Source organism: Centroberyx affinis, unplaced genomic scaffold, assembly GCF_046629955.1.
Source record: "Centroberyx affinis isolate AG114_WGS23_722 - 3 ecotype Tasmania unplaced genomic scaffold, CSIRO-AGI_Caff_v1 ptg001560l_1, whole genome shotgun sequence".
In the NCBI taxonomy this organism is placed as follows: Eukaryota; Metazoa; Chordata; class Actinopteri; order Beryciformes; family Berycidae; genus Centroberyx; species Centroberyx affinis.
Genome location: NW_027280011.1, coordinates 192,276 through 207,188, shown reverse-complemented (window position 1 = coordinate 207,188; position 14,913 = coordinate 192,276). Strand labels below are relative to the sequence as shown.

General features: G+C 41.7%; 2 long non-coding RNA genes across 2 annotated transcripts; both read right to left on the bottom strand.

The window, feature by feature from the left end:
• Positions 1–669: 669 nt before the first annotated feature.
• On the bottom strand, positions 670–5,392 carry LOC139650867 (uncharacterized). The gene is made up of 4 exons (XR_011695662.1): positions 5,252–5,392; positions 3,475–3,620; positions 2,567–2,667; positions 670–1,758 (listed from the first exon to the last, which is right to left on the bottom strand). It is a non-coding gene; the product is annotated as an uncharacterized lncRNA (long non-coding RNA).
• A 4,404-nt stretch (positions 5,393–9,796) lies between these two features.
• Positions 9,797–14,710, bottom strand: LOC139650870 (uncharacterized). Its single transcript, XR_011695664.1, has 4 exons — positions 14,465–14,710; positions 12,650–12,795; positions 11,727–11,827; positions 9,797–10,907 (listed from the first exon to the last, which is right to left on the bottom strand). It is a non-coding gene; the product is annotated as an uncharacterized lncRNA (long non-coding RNA).
• Positions 14,711–14,913: the final 203 nt, after the last annotated feature.

Sequence of the window (14,913 nt, the reverse complement as noted above, 5' to 3'; positions counted from 1 at the left end):
TAAAGGTCCTGAAAATGAGCCTAAAATAGGATATGCATCAGCGCCTACAATCCAATTTATTGTAGGGTGGTGGTTAACTTCATGAGCTGATTACTGTGACAAAGCTACCATTCAGCAATGGTTATCATACCAAAATATCATCTACGTACATATACCTTTTCAAACTTTTTAACTAGATTTTGCCACCTTGAGTGGTACCGACAAGTGAAATTTGGACTAATATTGTTTGCCTGGTTCTGACCCTGCCTGATCTTTGGACTACATGATTGCCTACTCCTACTGGTACTGTGCCTTGTGACCACCCGTGTATGACCTGTGCCTGCCTACGACCCTGTACCTGCCTATTCCTACAGTAAAGCCGTTTTGAACTGTATTCCCTGTCTGCGTGTCTGCATTTGAGCCCTGGGTACGGATCCTGACAATCACTCTAACAAAGCTTATATAGCCTATATACAGTATATATGGCTTTGAGCTCTGCTTCATCATGCTCTAAGCGTAAACTACAGCGCAGTGTGCAGAGAAAATCATTGACTGCCAGCCCCCTCTCTCCTCCCTCCCCTCTTCCCCTCCTAGATCTGATGATGGTACAACTATGTTCTTGTAAAAGCATTTGGATGTCATCAGGTAGAAAACTCATAATGGATATACACCTGGTTAATGAAAAGGGAGTATCAAGTTTATTTTCTCCTGTAACATTACATTGTGTCAGCATAAAAATTACTGTACAACATTTGCTCTCTGGTAACTGAAAAAGGCCTACAAGCTTTCCATTTCCACCACCAGCAATCCCCTCAAGACATGAAAAGGCAAACAATTTATACAAAAACAATTGTCCTCCTGCATTAAAGCTTTGTAGAAACACATTTGAAATCACCTGATAAGAACATTTTCACAAAAATTCAGTAATCTTCCATTTTCATGCTACTTTCATGCCGTACAACTCCTCTTTGACTGGTATAAATGTTACATCAGTGGTACATCAGTTATAAGGTGCACAACAAGTTAAATGTAGTTGCTTTCAGTAGGAAGATTACAAAATACAATTTTTTAAGAACAGGTAGAAGAAATCATTTGTGAATGTGATACAATATGTGAAAAATAAACATTTGGTGATATAATACAAAAATATTCTATTTCTGCCCAACTGCAAAAAATAACCTCTATACAGACAGTAACAAGAAAAGAAAGTATGTTTATAACAGAATCAGATGAGTCAAAACGGTAGTGATACCTAGTAGCATGTTGCACAGCAATGCCAAAGGAAGTTAATAGTGTCCGCCTTACTGTATCAAACCTAGTAATAATCAAGTGAGTATAAAATAGCATGAGTGACAGAATATTCACAGTTTTATTCTCTGGGACTAAAAGACATACTTCACGATTATTTCAACATTGAATAAAATGTTGATAGGACAGCGTGCACAATGTTGAAAACCTGTGAAAATATACTGTGTGTTGGCAAAGGAACGTTGAGACAACGTCCGTAGTCGTCCATACTCATTTTTTCCAACAATTACACAATGTAATATCAGAAAGATGTATTTCATTCTGATTCCTATCTAAGAGTTGGAAAGTAACAACCTGCTGACTGTCTGAACTGAGGAGGACTTGGTCTTGAGCATCAGTGCAGAGATGTTTCTTGGGTTCGGCCACAGATTGCAAGCTGCGGAACGTGCCGTTCCCTACGTGTTTCCAGTCGAACAGATAATACGGTTTCTCTTCATCGCTGATTACAGTTTTTCCAGTGACCGCAATCTGCTGTGGACACACAAAACACATAATGATTGGATGAAACAGCTTTTCATTTTTAAAAAGTAAAATATTGTAACGTGGATTGGTATAGTTCTACAGTTCATTCGGCCATGTTAATGTTTCGTGTATTTTGATAGGCTGCTGGGCATAGCGGAGACCCCTTTATATTTGTCCCTCTCCCCCTCCCCTTTGTTAGTTGTCTACTGTCTGCCCTGTGTACTAGATGTCGAGCATCTCCGTCTGTGCCCAGTTGTACCAGTAAGACAAGCCTGACTATTCCCATCTGTGATCATCATCACTGAGGTATCTCTATAACTGTAAAAGTTTGCCGGAACATAACAGCTCCCTCCTTGTTGTGGCATGTGTTTGCCTCGCCTCCATTGATTCCTGCTGTACAACAGCTAGCCACAACATAACCACGACAATATTACATGTTAAGATGTAAACCAGTTCTCAGCTACTGAGCAGTGTTTCAGTGCAACCTCTTGATTTTACCATTTTTTCACAAAATTAGTTTGTTATATTATCGCTAACCGTCAGACGTGTTATTTCGGGGGGGGTTTTAATATCTGAAGGGCCTTCAGATGATCACCTCTGATGAGTTTTAACGTTCAAATTGTATTAACTTTCAACAATAAACACTCAACGTGAAATAACAAAAACTGCTGTATTTGCATAGGCTTTGGATTTAGTATCCATGTCACAGGGAGGAATTTCACAGATTTGTTTTTCCAGTTTCTAATGCTTTATTCTGACCTCCACATTGTTCCCACTGAAGAAGAATTAAACAGTTGCTTTAATAAATAATATTTACCTCCTCTGGACCATCTGATTTGCAGTAGACAAAGGAAGATTTGCTGAAACTGAAAGCAAATTTTGAAGCTCCGTCTTTCATAGTCCATCTGTGAGCAGTCACTGTAAAAGAGAGAAGTAATTTTAGTTTATGTGTGAATGACTGAATGTGGCACAATAATGTATTTCCCTTTAAAATCAGAGATTGCTCCTCACTGCATGGAGTTCTACAGTATCTAAGGACATTCAAGATATTTTTATTTATTCATGGAAGGGTTTGGTGTGGAGCGTCACGTCACCCTTCATACTGAACAAAGTGTTTTTTGGTGACATTATAAGGTGACAGTGGATGGATTAAAGTGACACACATCCACCTCTTCCATATGTCCAGCATATCATGCTGGACAAGGATTCAGCTGCAAAACTCAAAGTCGGTCTGCACAACATTCCTGCTCCACCGTGTTTTTACTGCGGTGGAGTGAGAACGATGTGCAGACCGACTTTGAGTTTTGCCGTTATGAGATGACAACCCATAAGACATTTCTGTGCATGAGGCTGGATGCGGAAAACACTAGAATGAAACACAGACTCTTATAACATCATTTTAGTGTCATTTTTTGATTGACGCTCTTGTTAATTGGCCATTAGGTTACTAACACTAAGAGAGACAAGTCTTGACTGTCGATCAAACTGGCACAGCACCTGTGGCCAATGATACATTCAATTTTGCAACCATATCCAATTATAGAAATTGAGTATTTTATTCAAAAAATATTGGTTAAAATAACACAAAAAACCTACCCGCATGGTTGCAGGTAATTTTACTCGCCACGGCCAACAATTTACCCACAGTTGGCGTGTGTCGGGTGTTCATTTCAGAGCCCGATCGCAAAGTATAGGCATGTACCACCGAAGAAGAAGTTATTATACCTGCTTTTTTATTTTCCCCTTGGACATCTCTGACTTGCAACTGCTCGTCCCAGACTGCCATGAGTTTCCCCCCTTTAGTCTTCAGATAGCCCTTTACCCCGCAGCTCATGATGTTTCCTCAGTGACTGTCGGAGGCTGCCAGCTGTCTGAAAGCAAGATGCCATTGGTAGATTAGGAGAAGGAATGTAAAACTTTGAATCGGTCAGAAAAGCATGTGATACCTTTAATACTAAATATCTTAGGTGTCTCAGGAGCATAACCGGTTCTCCCTATAGGATTAATAGGCAAATGCCTAGGGCCTCAAGCATCCTTTAATGGATTTTTTGTACTTGTAAAAAATATATATATATCTTATCTTATCTTATCTTATCTTATCTTATCTTTTTGGATACATTCGTGCCAGTGATCATGGGGGAGGCCCACCCCCAGAAAAAGATGGATCTTATTGGCTGAGGCCCCCTTGAAAGTCTTCATTTTAAGCTCATGTCCACACAAGTAGAGAGAGCCACATTAACCTTTGTATTTGTTACATTTTACTTTGATATGTGCCATATCTTATAACAGGTAACAAACATACGATACAAAACAAAAACACTACATTTTTATTCAGTCTTTATTGCTTGATGGTGGGTAGCATTTGTCTCCACAGAACATTTTGCGTAGGGCCTCCAGCGGTCTAGAGCCGGCCCTGCTCAGGAGGAAGATGGGACTCAATACTGAAAATACTGAAAAAAACATTTGTCTTCACATTTCCCTTTTTTTTCTTAGCATTAGCATTGCATCTGGGGGGTTAAAGTTTTGGGCTTGTTGTTGAATTACGTTAGAAGAACCTTGAATGATCCCTGTGGGCAAACTGGGCAGATGGTCAGTTGACCATGCAGTGTCGAGCTTCAGGATATCATAAAGCCAATCAGATTGTTTGTTCTGCACCAGGTGAGTCTGGTCTGGATATTTTTTCATCACAGAATAATAGAGGAACCCTCAAAAGCAAACATAGTAAACTGTACCGTTGAATGTAATTCAAGGCAATCATTTTGGACCATTTTTAGATTTAAAGGGGGCGGGGTCAGGGATTTCTTATTTATATCATGCTTGGATGAACTTAGAATAGCCTAAACCTGATCCGGAGAGTAGGTTAATATTTCCAGGCATCTCCCATGGGTGCCCGGTCACCCTTTCTCTCACATCACAGAATAGAGACAGGACAAACTCACTGTTATGACTCTGTTATGTCAGAGGAAAAGCCAAAAGCCTACTTATAGACATACATTACCGTTTAGGTTAAATGAATATATTTTTTGCCATCACTCTATGTCCGTGCATGGGTTAAATGATCTGCAGCGGGGACAGAACCAACATGGGTAAGATAAGCTTGGTTAAAAGCTTGGAAGTTATATAGCCTGATTTCCAATCTTTTTTTTTTAACCTACTTTTTATTTTTATCTGATTTTATGAAGAAACTATTAATTGTCGACAACAGTTATAAAGCAGGTGGCAGCGACTGAGACTGAACCACAGCTACAAACTAGATTTCTAGATTTCTAACTGCCCCAGTTTTATTCTGCAGCCTGTAATATAATATTGCTACAGTCCCTGTAGCAATATTATAGTGATAGCCTACCAAAAAAAGATAAAATAATACCATTAAGTACGCTATTGAGTACCACAGATACACTATAAGTTCCTGCAGGAATATTATAGGAATATTAAACGTATTTGTCTTTAACTCGGCATGCAAAATAAATCGATACAGGCAACTGTAAAACATTTCTCTTACTTTCTCTGATGGACCTTGTCGCTTCTGTTCTCAGGATGGTTAAACCTAGAATTGGACGCTGTCGGTGTCCCGGTGAGTTACTCTGTTGCTGTGAGAATAGTTTCCAGTCGAGCCTTCTGCTCCAATATATAGCGATCGTTCCAGCCACTGACTCAGTGTGTAGGCGTCGTCTGTCTCTGCAAGGAGAGGCGATTTGGATGCACAGAGCAAGACTTATCAGATAAAACATCACCAAAAAAAACAAAAACAAACGAGTAATTCTATGATGATTCACTGCCGTATTGATACACTGTGGGGCAGGAAGTGAGATATTTTGGGGGGAGAGCGAGGGGCAAAACAGACGTCAGTTCCCAATCTTCCCCTGGAGAAAAACATCCAGTTGGGGCCTGGCACAGTCCCTACCACCCCTCCAGCAGGTTATAGGCCTACCATTTTTCTTGTGGCTGTTTTGAAATGTGTGTGTACTGTACAGCGGTGCATGGTGTAAGATGGCTGTTTTTCTGAATGGAGCATGTATTGGAATTACAGTTCTTGATTATTGGAGAGATTCCTTTAATTTGGCAAAAAGAGCTATAGGCTCGCCGAGAGGAGATTTGTTTTCACCTCATACGCTTACCCCAGGTACCCATCGTGCTAGGTACCCATCGCCTCAACCCCACTGAGAGGACCTATGACATCGGCACCTGGGAGATCCTAGCAGTTCGGCTAGCCCCGATGGAGTGGAGACACTGGTTTAACTTTCTTACTTAACATTCTTTCTTACTTAACAGTCTTTCTTACTTAACATTCTATCCTACCGACCCGGCCCCAAGAGTGGTAAACCAGATGTTCTGTGTCACCTCCACTCTGACTCTCCTTCCTCTCCAGAACACATCCTGCCCGCTGAGTGTGTCACCGCTGCAGTCCAGTGGGGAATTGAGAGAGTGGTTTGTTCCGCTCAAGAGCAGCAGCCAGACCCAGCGAATGGCCCAGCTGATCGCCTGTTTGTGCCTGACTCTGTCCGTACCCAGGTTCTCCAGTGGGGACACTCTTCTCGGCTTGCCTGTCATCCCGGTATGCACCGCACCCTGGCATTCAGCGCTCAACGCTTCTGGTGGCCCACCATCAGGAGTGACACCAAGGAGTTTGTGACAGCCTGCTCAGTCTGCGCCCAAAATAAGCCCTCTAATCGGGTTCCTGTGCGTCTCCTCCAGTCACTCCCCATCCCTCGGAGGACCTGGTCACACATTGCGGTGGACTTTGTGACCGGGTAACACAGTAATTGTTACCATTGTGGACCTCTGCCTTAAATGACCAAGCAAGCGAACGAACCAGGGGTTACTGTCGTGACTCCAGCTGACCCACTCTCCCTTCAGTCTCTGTCAGATTGTCCTAGCTTCTATCTAGTTCGTTCCCGCCTTACCTGTTTTGCTCTGCCTGTACATGGGCCAGACCAGATTTTGGTACCACTCATGGTGGCAAAATCTAGTTACAAATTTAGGTATATGTCCGTAGATGATATTTTGGTATGATAACCATTGCTGAATGGTAGCTTTGTCACAGTAATCAACTCATGAAGTTAACCACCCCCTACAATAAGTTGGACTATAGGCGCTGATGCATATCCTAATTTAGGCTCATTTTCAGGACCTTTAGTCATGTTTTATGAAAATATGTTTGATATCACTTTAGCTTTCATTCAAGCCCAGTTGTGAGTCTGTCTGACAAATAAAGAGGTCACAGGGGCTCTTCAAAGTGTCAGTAAACAATCATTTTTCCACAATTTTCACCTTAACTATAGTCTTTATTTGAGCACTGTGACATCTAGGAACATCACAGACACAAACATCGGACCCCCATATGATGAGATTTTGTCTCTCGGACCCAAAGCTGAGAATATTTTAATTGCTAGATATGATTTTTTTGTCCAGAATTCCATGATGATCTGTAATGCAGGTAGAGAGATAACAGTGAAACTATGATCAAAACAGTCATTATTACGGAGCCCCTCTGGGGTCACATGGTAGAAAAAAAAACTCAAAGTGTAAATCCGTGTGAACGGATTTGTAAACTGTGTGAACGGATTTGTAAACTTACTTGGTTCACCACAGTAGACCTGAAGGATGCTTACTTTAATGTCTCAGTGGTGCCGAGGCACAGGAAATTCCTGAGCTTTGCCTTTCAATGGATAGCCTATGTGAACAGCAGACTACCATTTGGCTATTTGGCCCCCCGTATCTTTTCCAATTGTGTGGATACAGCACTTCAATCGCTGTGCCATCGGGAATACGGGTCTCCTTATATCTAGATGACCTAATCCTCATGGCCTGGTCCAAAGAATGGGCCATGTCTCACATGATCCAATTGGTGCAGGACCTAACTACATTAGGCTTTGCGGTCAATTGGAAGAACAGCACAGTCAACCGTGCCAGCAGACACTGTATTTGGGCCTGCAGCTGGACTCGTCCATGCTGAGAGCTTGTCTGTCAGAACTCAGACAGACAACTATTATGGAGTCAGTTCAATGGTGCGGCATGACAGGGTCATGACTGTCATGTACCTTCTTGGTCTCTTCTCAGCAGCTCACCCTTTGGTTCCAATGGTGCTGCACATGAGACGCCTGTAGAGGTGGTTTGCCAGACTGAGTTTGGACCCACGATGGCACAAACAACACCTGGTGACCATACCCCCAATAGCCAGGAGCGACCTGGGCTACTGGCTACAAGGTAAGAAAATGCAGGAAATGGTGTGGGGACACTGATCCATTGACTTGCTCAATTGATCACTTTCCTCCAGTTCCTACTGAAGAGACTGGTAGCATTAAGGTTTATGCGTCAGCGATGAGGGGCTTGGAGAGAGGTCGGTTTTTGGCCACCCTCTCCTGAAACGTTAGGAGGGGGCTATGAGGAAACACCCGGTGATGCATTCCGCTGCCCCCCAGTTGGAGTTGCCTGTGGTCCTCGAGGTCCTTTCAAGCCCATTGGGCAGTCCTCTGTTAAGTTGTTCTCAGTCAAGGCCACGTTGCTGCTTGCTTTGACTCGGCTAAGAGGGTGTGTGATTTGTGTACCCTTTTGGTCCACCCCAGCTGTATGCTGATACTTGGATATCTGAGTGGCGCCACACTCAGACTCAGAGAATCCATCCTTTGTGTCTAAGAACATTAGGTCTCGGATTATTCAGCTGGATGCATTTTATCCCACTTCTCATGAAGTGAGATAAAGGGGAGAAGGATGAAGGGGAGAGGGCATTGTTGCATTGTTTATGCCCAGTACATGCATTGGCATGTTATGTGGAGTGTGCAGGTGCACACAACAGTTGTTTACTGTAAGTGTGCTATGCACACAGGATGGCTGGCAAGCCCCTGTCAAAACAGGCCCATTGGCTCTGCAACAGCATTTCGCAGGCTTATGCGCTGGAGGGAGCCTCCCACAGCCATTCGCACTCATTCTAAAAGTAGTGTGGCTGTGGTTGACAACCTGTCCATTCATCAGATTTTATCTGTTGGATGTGTCTGGGTCTTTCTCAGGGTCAGTGTTCAGGACGAGGAACTGGAACCCAAGACCTGTGAGTGAGAGACCTGTTGTGCAGAAGTCTTAACATACTGGGGCACTGTTGAGATCATCCCTGAGTCGTCCGGCACTAGGTGACCCACGTGTTAACACGCAGGAGTGTAGTGTTGGTCCGTGTATATGTTGGTTATACCTTTTCTGAATCCTTACAGTCCTGTGAGTATTCCAGTTTTTGATGTTTGTGTCTGTGATGTTCCTAGATGTCACAGTGCTCAAATAAAGACTATAGTTTAGGTGAAAATTGTGGAAAAATGAATGTCACTGACACTTTGAAGAGCCCATGTGACCTCTTTATTTGTCCTATTTGACCTATTTATTTGTTAAACATATTTTCATAAAACATGACTAAAGGTCCTGAAAATGAGCCTAAAATAGGATATGCATCAGCGCCTACAATCCAATTTATTGTAGGGTGGTGGTTAACTTCATGAGCTGATTACTGTGACAAAGCTACCATTCAGCAATGGTTATCATACCAAAATATCATCTACGGACATATACCTTTTCAAACTTTTTAACTAGATTTTGCCACCTTGAGTGGTACCGACAAGTGAAATTTGGACTAATATTGTTTGCCTGGTTCTGACCCTGCCTGATCTTTGGACTACCTGATTGCCTACTCCTACTGGTACTGTGCCTTGTGACCACCCGTGTATGACCTGTGCCTGCCTACGACCCTGTACCTGCCTATTCCTACAGTAAAGCCGTTTTGAACTGTATTCCCTGTCTGCGTGTCTGCATTTGAGCCCTGGGTACGGATCCTGACAATCACTCTAACAAAGCTTATATAGCCTATATACAGTATATATGGCTTTGAGCTCTGCTTCATCATGCTCTAAGCGTAAACTACAGCGCAGTGTGCAGAGAAAATCATTGACTGCCAGCGCCCTCTCTCCTCCCTCCCCTCTTCCCCTCCTAGATCTGATGATGGTACAACTATGTTCTTGTAAAAGCATTTGGATGTCATCAGGTAGAAAGCTCATAATGGATATACACCTGGTTAATGAAAAGGGAGTATCAAGTTTATTGTCTCCCGTAACATTACATTGTGTCAGCATAAAAATCACTGTACAACATTTGCTCTCTGGTAACTGAAAAAGGCCTACATGCTTTCCATTTCCACCACCAGCAATCCCCTCAAGACATGAAAAGGCAAACAATTTATACAAAAACAATTGTCCTCCTGCATTAAAGCTTTGTAGAAACACATTTGAAATCACCTGATAAGAACATTTTCACAAAAATTCAGTAATCTTCCATTTTCATGCTACTTTCATGCCGTACAACTCCTCTTTGACTGGTATAAATGTTACATCAGTGGTACATCAGTTATAAGGTGCACAACAAGTTAAATGTAGTTGCTTTCAGTAGGAAGATTACAAAATACAATTTTTTAAGAACAGGTAGAAGAAATCATTTGTGAATGTGATACAATTATGTGAAAAATAAACGTTTGGTGATATAACACAAAAATATTCTGCTATTTCTGCCCAACTGCAAAAAATAACCTCTATACAGACAGTAACAAGAAAAGAAAGTATGTTTATAACAGAATCAGATGAGTCAAAACGGTAGTGATACCTAGTAGCATGTTGCACAGCAATGCCAAAGGAAGTTAATAGTGTCCGCCTTACTGTATCAAACCTAGTAATAATCAAGTGAGTATAAAATAGCATGAGTGACAGAATATTCACAGTTTTATTCTCTGGGACTAGAAGACATACTTCACAAATATCTCAACATTGAATAAAATGTTGATAGGACAGCGTGCACAATGTTGAAAACCTGTGAAAATATACTGTGTGTTGGCAAAGGAACGTTGAGACAACGTCCGTAGTCGTCCATACTCATTTTTTCCAACAATTACACAATGTAATATCAGAAAGATGTATTTCATTCTGATTCCTATCTAAGAGTTGGAAAGTAACAACCTGCTGACTGTCTGAACTGAGGAGGACTTGGTCTTGAGCATCAGTGCAGAGATGTTTCTTGGGTTCGGCCACAGATTGCAAGCTGCGGAACGTGCCGTTCCCTACGTGTTTCCAGTCGAACAGATAATACGGTTTCTCTTCATCGCTGATTACAGTTTTTCCAGTGACCGCAATCTGCTGTGGACACACAAAACACATAATGATTGGATGAAACAGCTTTTCATTTTTAAAAAGTAAAATATTGTAACGTGGATTGGTATAGTTCTACAGTTCATTCGGCCATGTTAATGTTTCGTGTATTTTGATAGGCTGCTGGGCATAGCGGAGACCCCTTTATATTTGTCCCTCTCCCCCTCCCCTTTGTTAGTTGTCTACTGTCTGCCCTGTGTACTAGATGTCGAGCATCTCCGTCTGTGCCCAGTTGTACCAGTAAGACAAGCCTGACTATTCCCATCTGTGATCATCATCACTGAGGTATCTCTATAACTGTAAAAGTTTGCCGGAACATAACAGCTCCCTCCTTGTTGTGGCATGTGTTTGCCTCGCCTCCATTGATTCCTGCTGTACAACAGCTAGCCACAACATAACCACGACAATATTACATGTTAAGATGTAAACCAGTTCTCAGCTACTGAGCAGTGTTTCAGTGCAACCTCTTGATTTTACCATTTTTTCACAAAATTAGTTTTTTATATCATCGCTTGGTTTGTGTCATCACCGTCAGACGTGTTATTTCAGGGTTTTTTAATATCTGAAGGGCCTTCAGATGATCACCTCTGATGAGTTTTAACGTTCAAATTGTATTAACTTTCAACAATAAACACTCAACGTGAAATAACAAAAACTGCTGTATTTGCATAGGCTTTGGATTTAGTATCCATGTCACAGGGAGGAATTTCACAGATTTGTTTTTCCAGTTTCTAATGCTTTATTCTGACCTCCACATTGTTCCCACTGAAGAAGAATTAAACAGTTGCTTTAATAAATAATATTTACCTCCTCTGGACCATCTGATTTGCAGTAGACAAAGGAAGATTTGCTGAAACTGAAAGCAAATTTTGAAGCTCCGTCTTTCATAGTCCATCTGTGCGCAGTCACTGTAAAAGAGAAGTAATTTTAGTTTATGTGTGAATGACTGAATGTGGCACAATAATGTATTTCCCTTTAAAATCAGAGATTGCTCCTCACTGCATGGAGTTCTACAGTATCTAAGGACATTCAAGATATTTTTATTTATTCATGGAAGGGTTTGGTGTGGAGCGTCACGTCACCCTTCATACTGAACAAAGTGTTTTTTGGTGACATTATAAGGTGACAGTGGATGGATTAAAGTGACACACATCCACCTCTTCCATATGTCCAGCATATCATGCTGGACAAGGATTCAGCTGCAAAACTCAAAGTCGGTCTGCACAACATTCCTGCTCCACCGTGTTTTTACTGCGGTGGAGTGAGAACGATGTGCAGACCGACTTTGAGTTTTGCCGTTATGAGATGACAACCCATAAGACATTTCTGTGCATGAGGCTGGATGCGGAAAACACTAGAATGAAACACAGACTCTTATAACATCATTTTAGTGTCATTTTTTGATTGATGATCTTGTTAATTGGCCATTAGGTTACTAACACTAAGAGAGACAAGTCTTGACTGTCGATCAAACTGGCACAGCACCTGTGGCCAATGGTACAAATGCCACATTCAAATTTGCAACCATATCCAATTATAGAAATTTAGCATTTTATTAAAAAAATATTGGTTAAAATAACACAAAAAACCTACCCACATGGTTGCGGGTAACTTGATGATTTTACTCGCCACAGCCAACAATTTACCCACAGTTGCCGTGTGTCGGGTGTTCATTTCAGAGCCCGATCGCAAAGTATAGGCATGTACCACCGAAGAAGAAGTTATTATACCTGCTTTTTTATTTTCCCCTTGGACATCTCTGACTTGCAGCTGCTCGTCCCAGACTGCCATGAGTTTCCCCCCTTTAGTCTTCAGATAGCCCTTTACCCCGCAGCTCATGATGTTTCCTCAGTGACTGTCGGAGGCTGCCAGCTGTCTGAAAGCAAGATGCCATTGGTAGATTAGGAGAAGGAATGTAAAACTTTGAATCGGTCAGAAAAGCATGTGATACCTTTAATACTAAATATCTTAGGTGTCTCAGGAGCATAACCGGTTCTCCCTATAGGATTAATATGCAAATGCCTAGGGCCTCAAACATCCTTTAATGGGTTTTTTGTACTTGTAAAAAATATATATATATCTTATCTTATCTTATCTTATCTTTTCTTATCTTTTTGGATACATTCGTGCCAGTGATCATGGGGGAGGCCCACCCCCAGAAAAAGATGGATCTTATTGGCTGAGGCCCCCTTGAAAGTCTTCATTTTAAGCTCATGTCCACACAAGTAGAGAGAGCCACATTAACCTTTGTATTTGTTACATTTTACTTTGATATGTGCCATATCTTATAACAGGTAACAAACATACGATACAAAACAAAAACACTACATTTTTATTCAGTCTTTATTGCTTGATGGTGGGTAGCATTTGTCTCCACAGAACATTTTGCGTAGGGCCTCCAGCGGTTTAGAGCCGGCCCTGCTCAGGAGGAAGATGGGACTCAATACTGAAAATACTGAAAAAAACATTTGTCTTCACATTTCCCTTTTTGCCTTTTCTTAGCATTAGCATTGCATCTGGGGGGTTAAAGTTTTGGGCTTGTTGTTGAATTACGTTAGAAGAACCTTGAATGATCCCTGTGGGCAAACTGGGCAGATGGTCAGTTGACCATGCAGTGTGAGCTTCAGGATATCATAAAGCCAATCAGATTGTTTGTTCTGCACCAGGTGAGTCTGGTCTGGATATTTTTTCATCACAGAATAATAGAGGAACCCTCAAAAGCAAACATAGTAAACTGTACCGTTGAATGTAATTCAAGGCAATCATTTTGGACCATTTTTAGATTTAAAGGGGGCGGGGTCAGGGATTTCTTATTTATATCATGCTTGGCTGAACTAAGAATAGCCTAAATCACTCTGATCCGGAGAGTAGGTTAATATTTCCAGGCAGCTCCCATGGGTGCCCGGTCACCCTTTCTCTCACATCACAGAATAGAGACAGGACAAACTCACTGTTATGACTCTGTTATGTCAGAGGAAAAGCCAAAAGCCTACTTATAGACATACATTACCGTTTAAGTTAAATGAATATATTTTTTGGCATCACTCTATGTCCGTGCATGGGTTAAATGATCTGCAGCGGGGACAGAACCAACATGGGTAAGATAAGCTTGGTTAAAAGCTTGGAAGTTATATATCCTGATTTCCAATCATTTTTTAACCTACTTTTTATTTTCTTACCTGATTTTATGAAGAAACTGTTAATCGTCGACAACAGTTATAAAGCAGGTGGCAGCGACTGAGACTGAACCACAGCTAAACTAGATTTCTAACTTGTAAACAACTGCCCCAGTTTTATTCTGCAGCCTGAGTCTCATGCTGCAGAATAAAACTAAATTGCAGGATATCCTGCAGACGGCTATGCAGGTCGTGCACGAACCTCAAGTCCCTGTAGCAATATTATTACCAAAAAAGATAAAATAATACCATTAAGTACGCTATTGAGTACCGCGGATACACTATAAGTTCCTGCAGGAATATTATATTTGTCTTTAACTCGGCATGCAAAATAAATCGATGCAGGCAACTGTAAAACATTTCTCTTACTTTCTCTGATGGACCTTGTCGCTTCTGTTCTCAGGATGGTTAAACCCAGAATTGGACGCTGTCGGTGTCCCGGTGAGTTACTCTGTTGCTGTGAGAATAGTTTCCAGTCGAGCCTTCTGCTCTAATAAATAGCGATCGATCCAGCCAATAGGCGTCGTCTGTCTCTGCAAGGAGAGGCGACTCGGATCGGATGCACAGAGTAAGACTTCTCAGACAACACCTCCCCCTCTATGATGATTCACTGCCGTATTAATACACTGATAGGTGGGACAGGCAGTGAGATATTTTTTTTGAGGAGAGAGAGGGGGGCAAAACACACGTCAGTTCCCAATCTTCCCCTGGAGAAAAAAAGATTTGATAACTGAGTTGGAGAGATTCCTTTTGTCAAAAAGAGCTCTAGGTTCCTCATAATTGTATAAAGCACATCAACAGTCTTGCTTCTGTGTCAA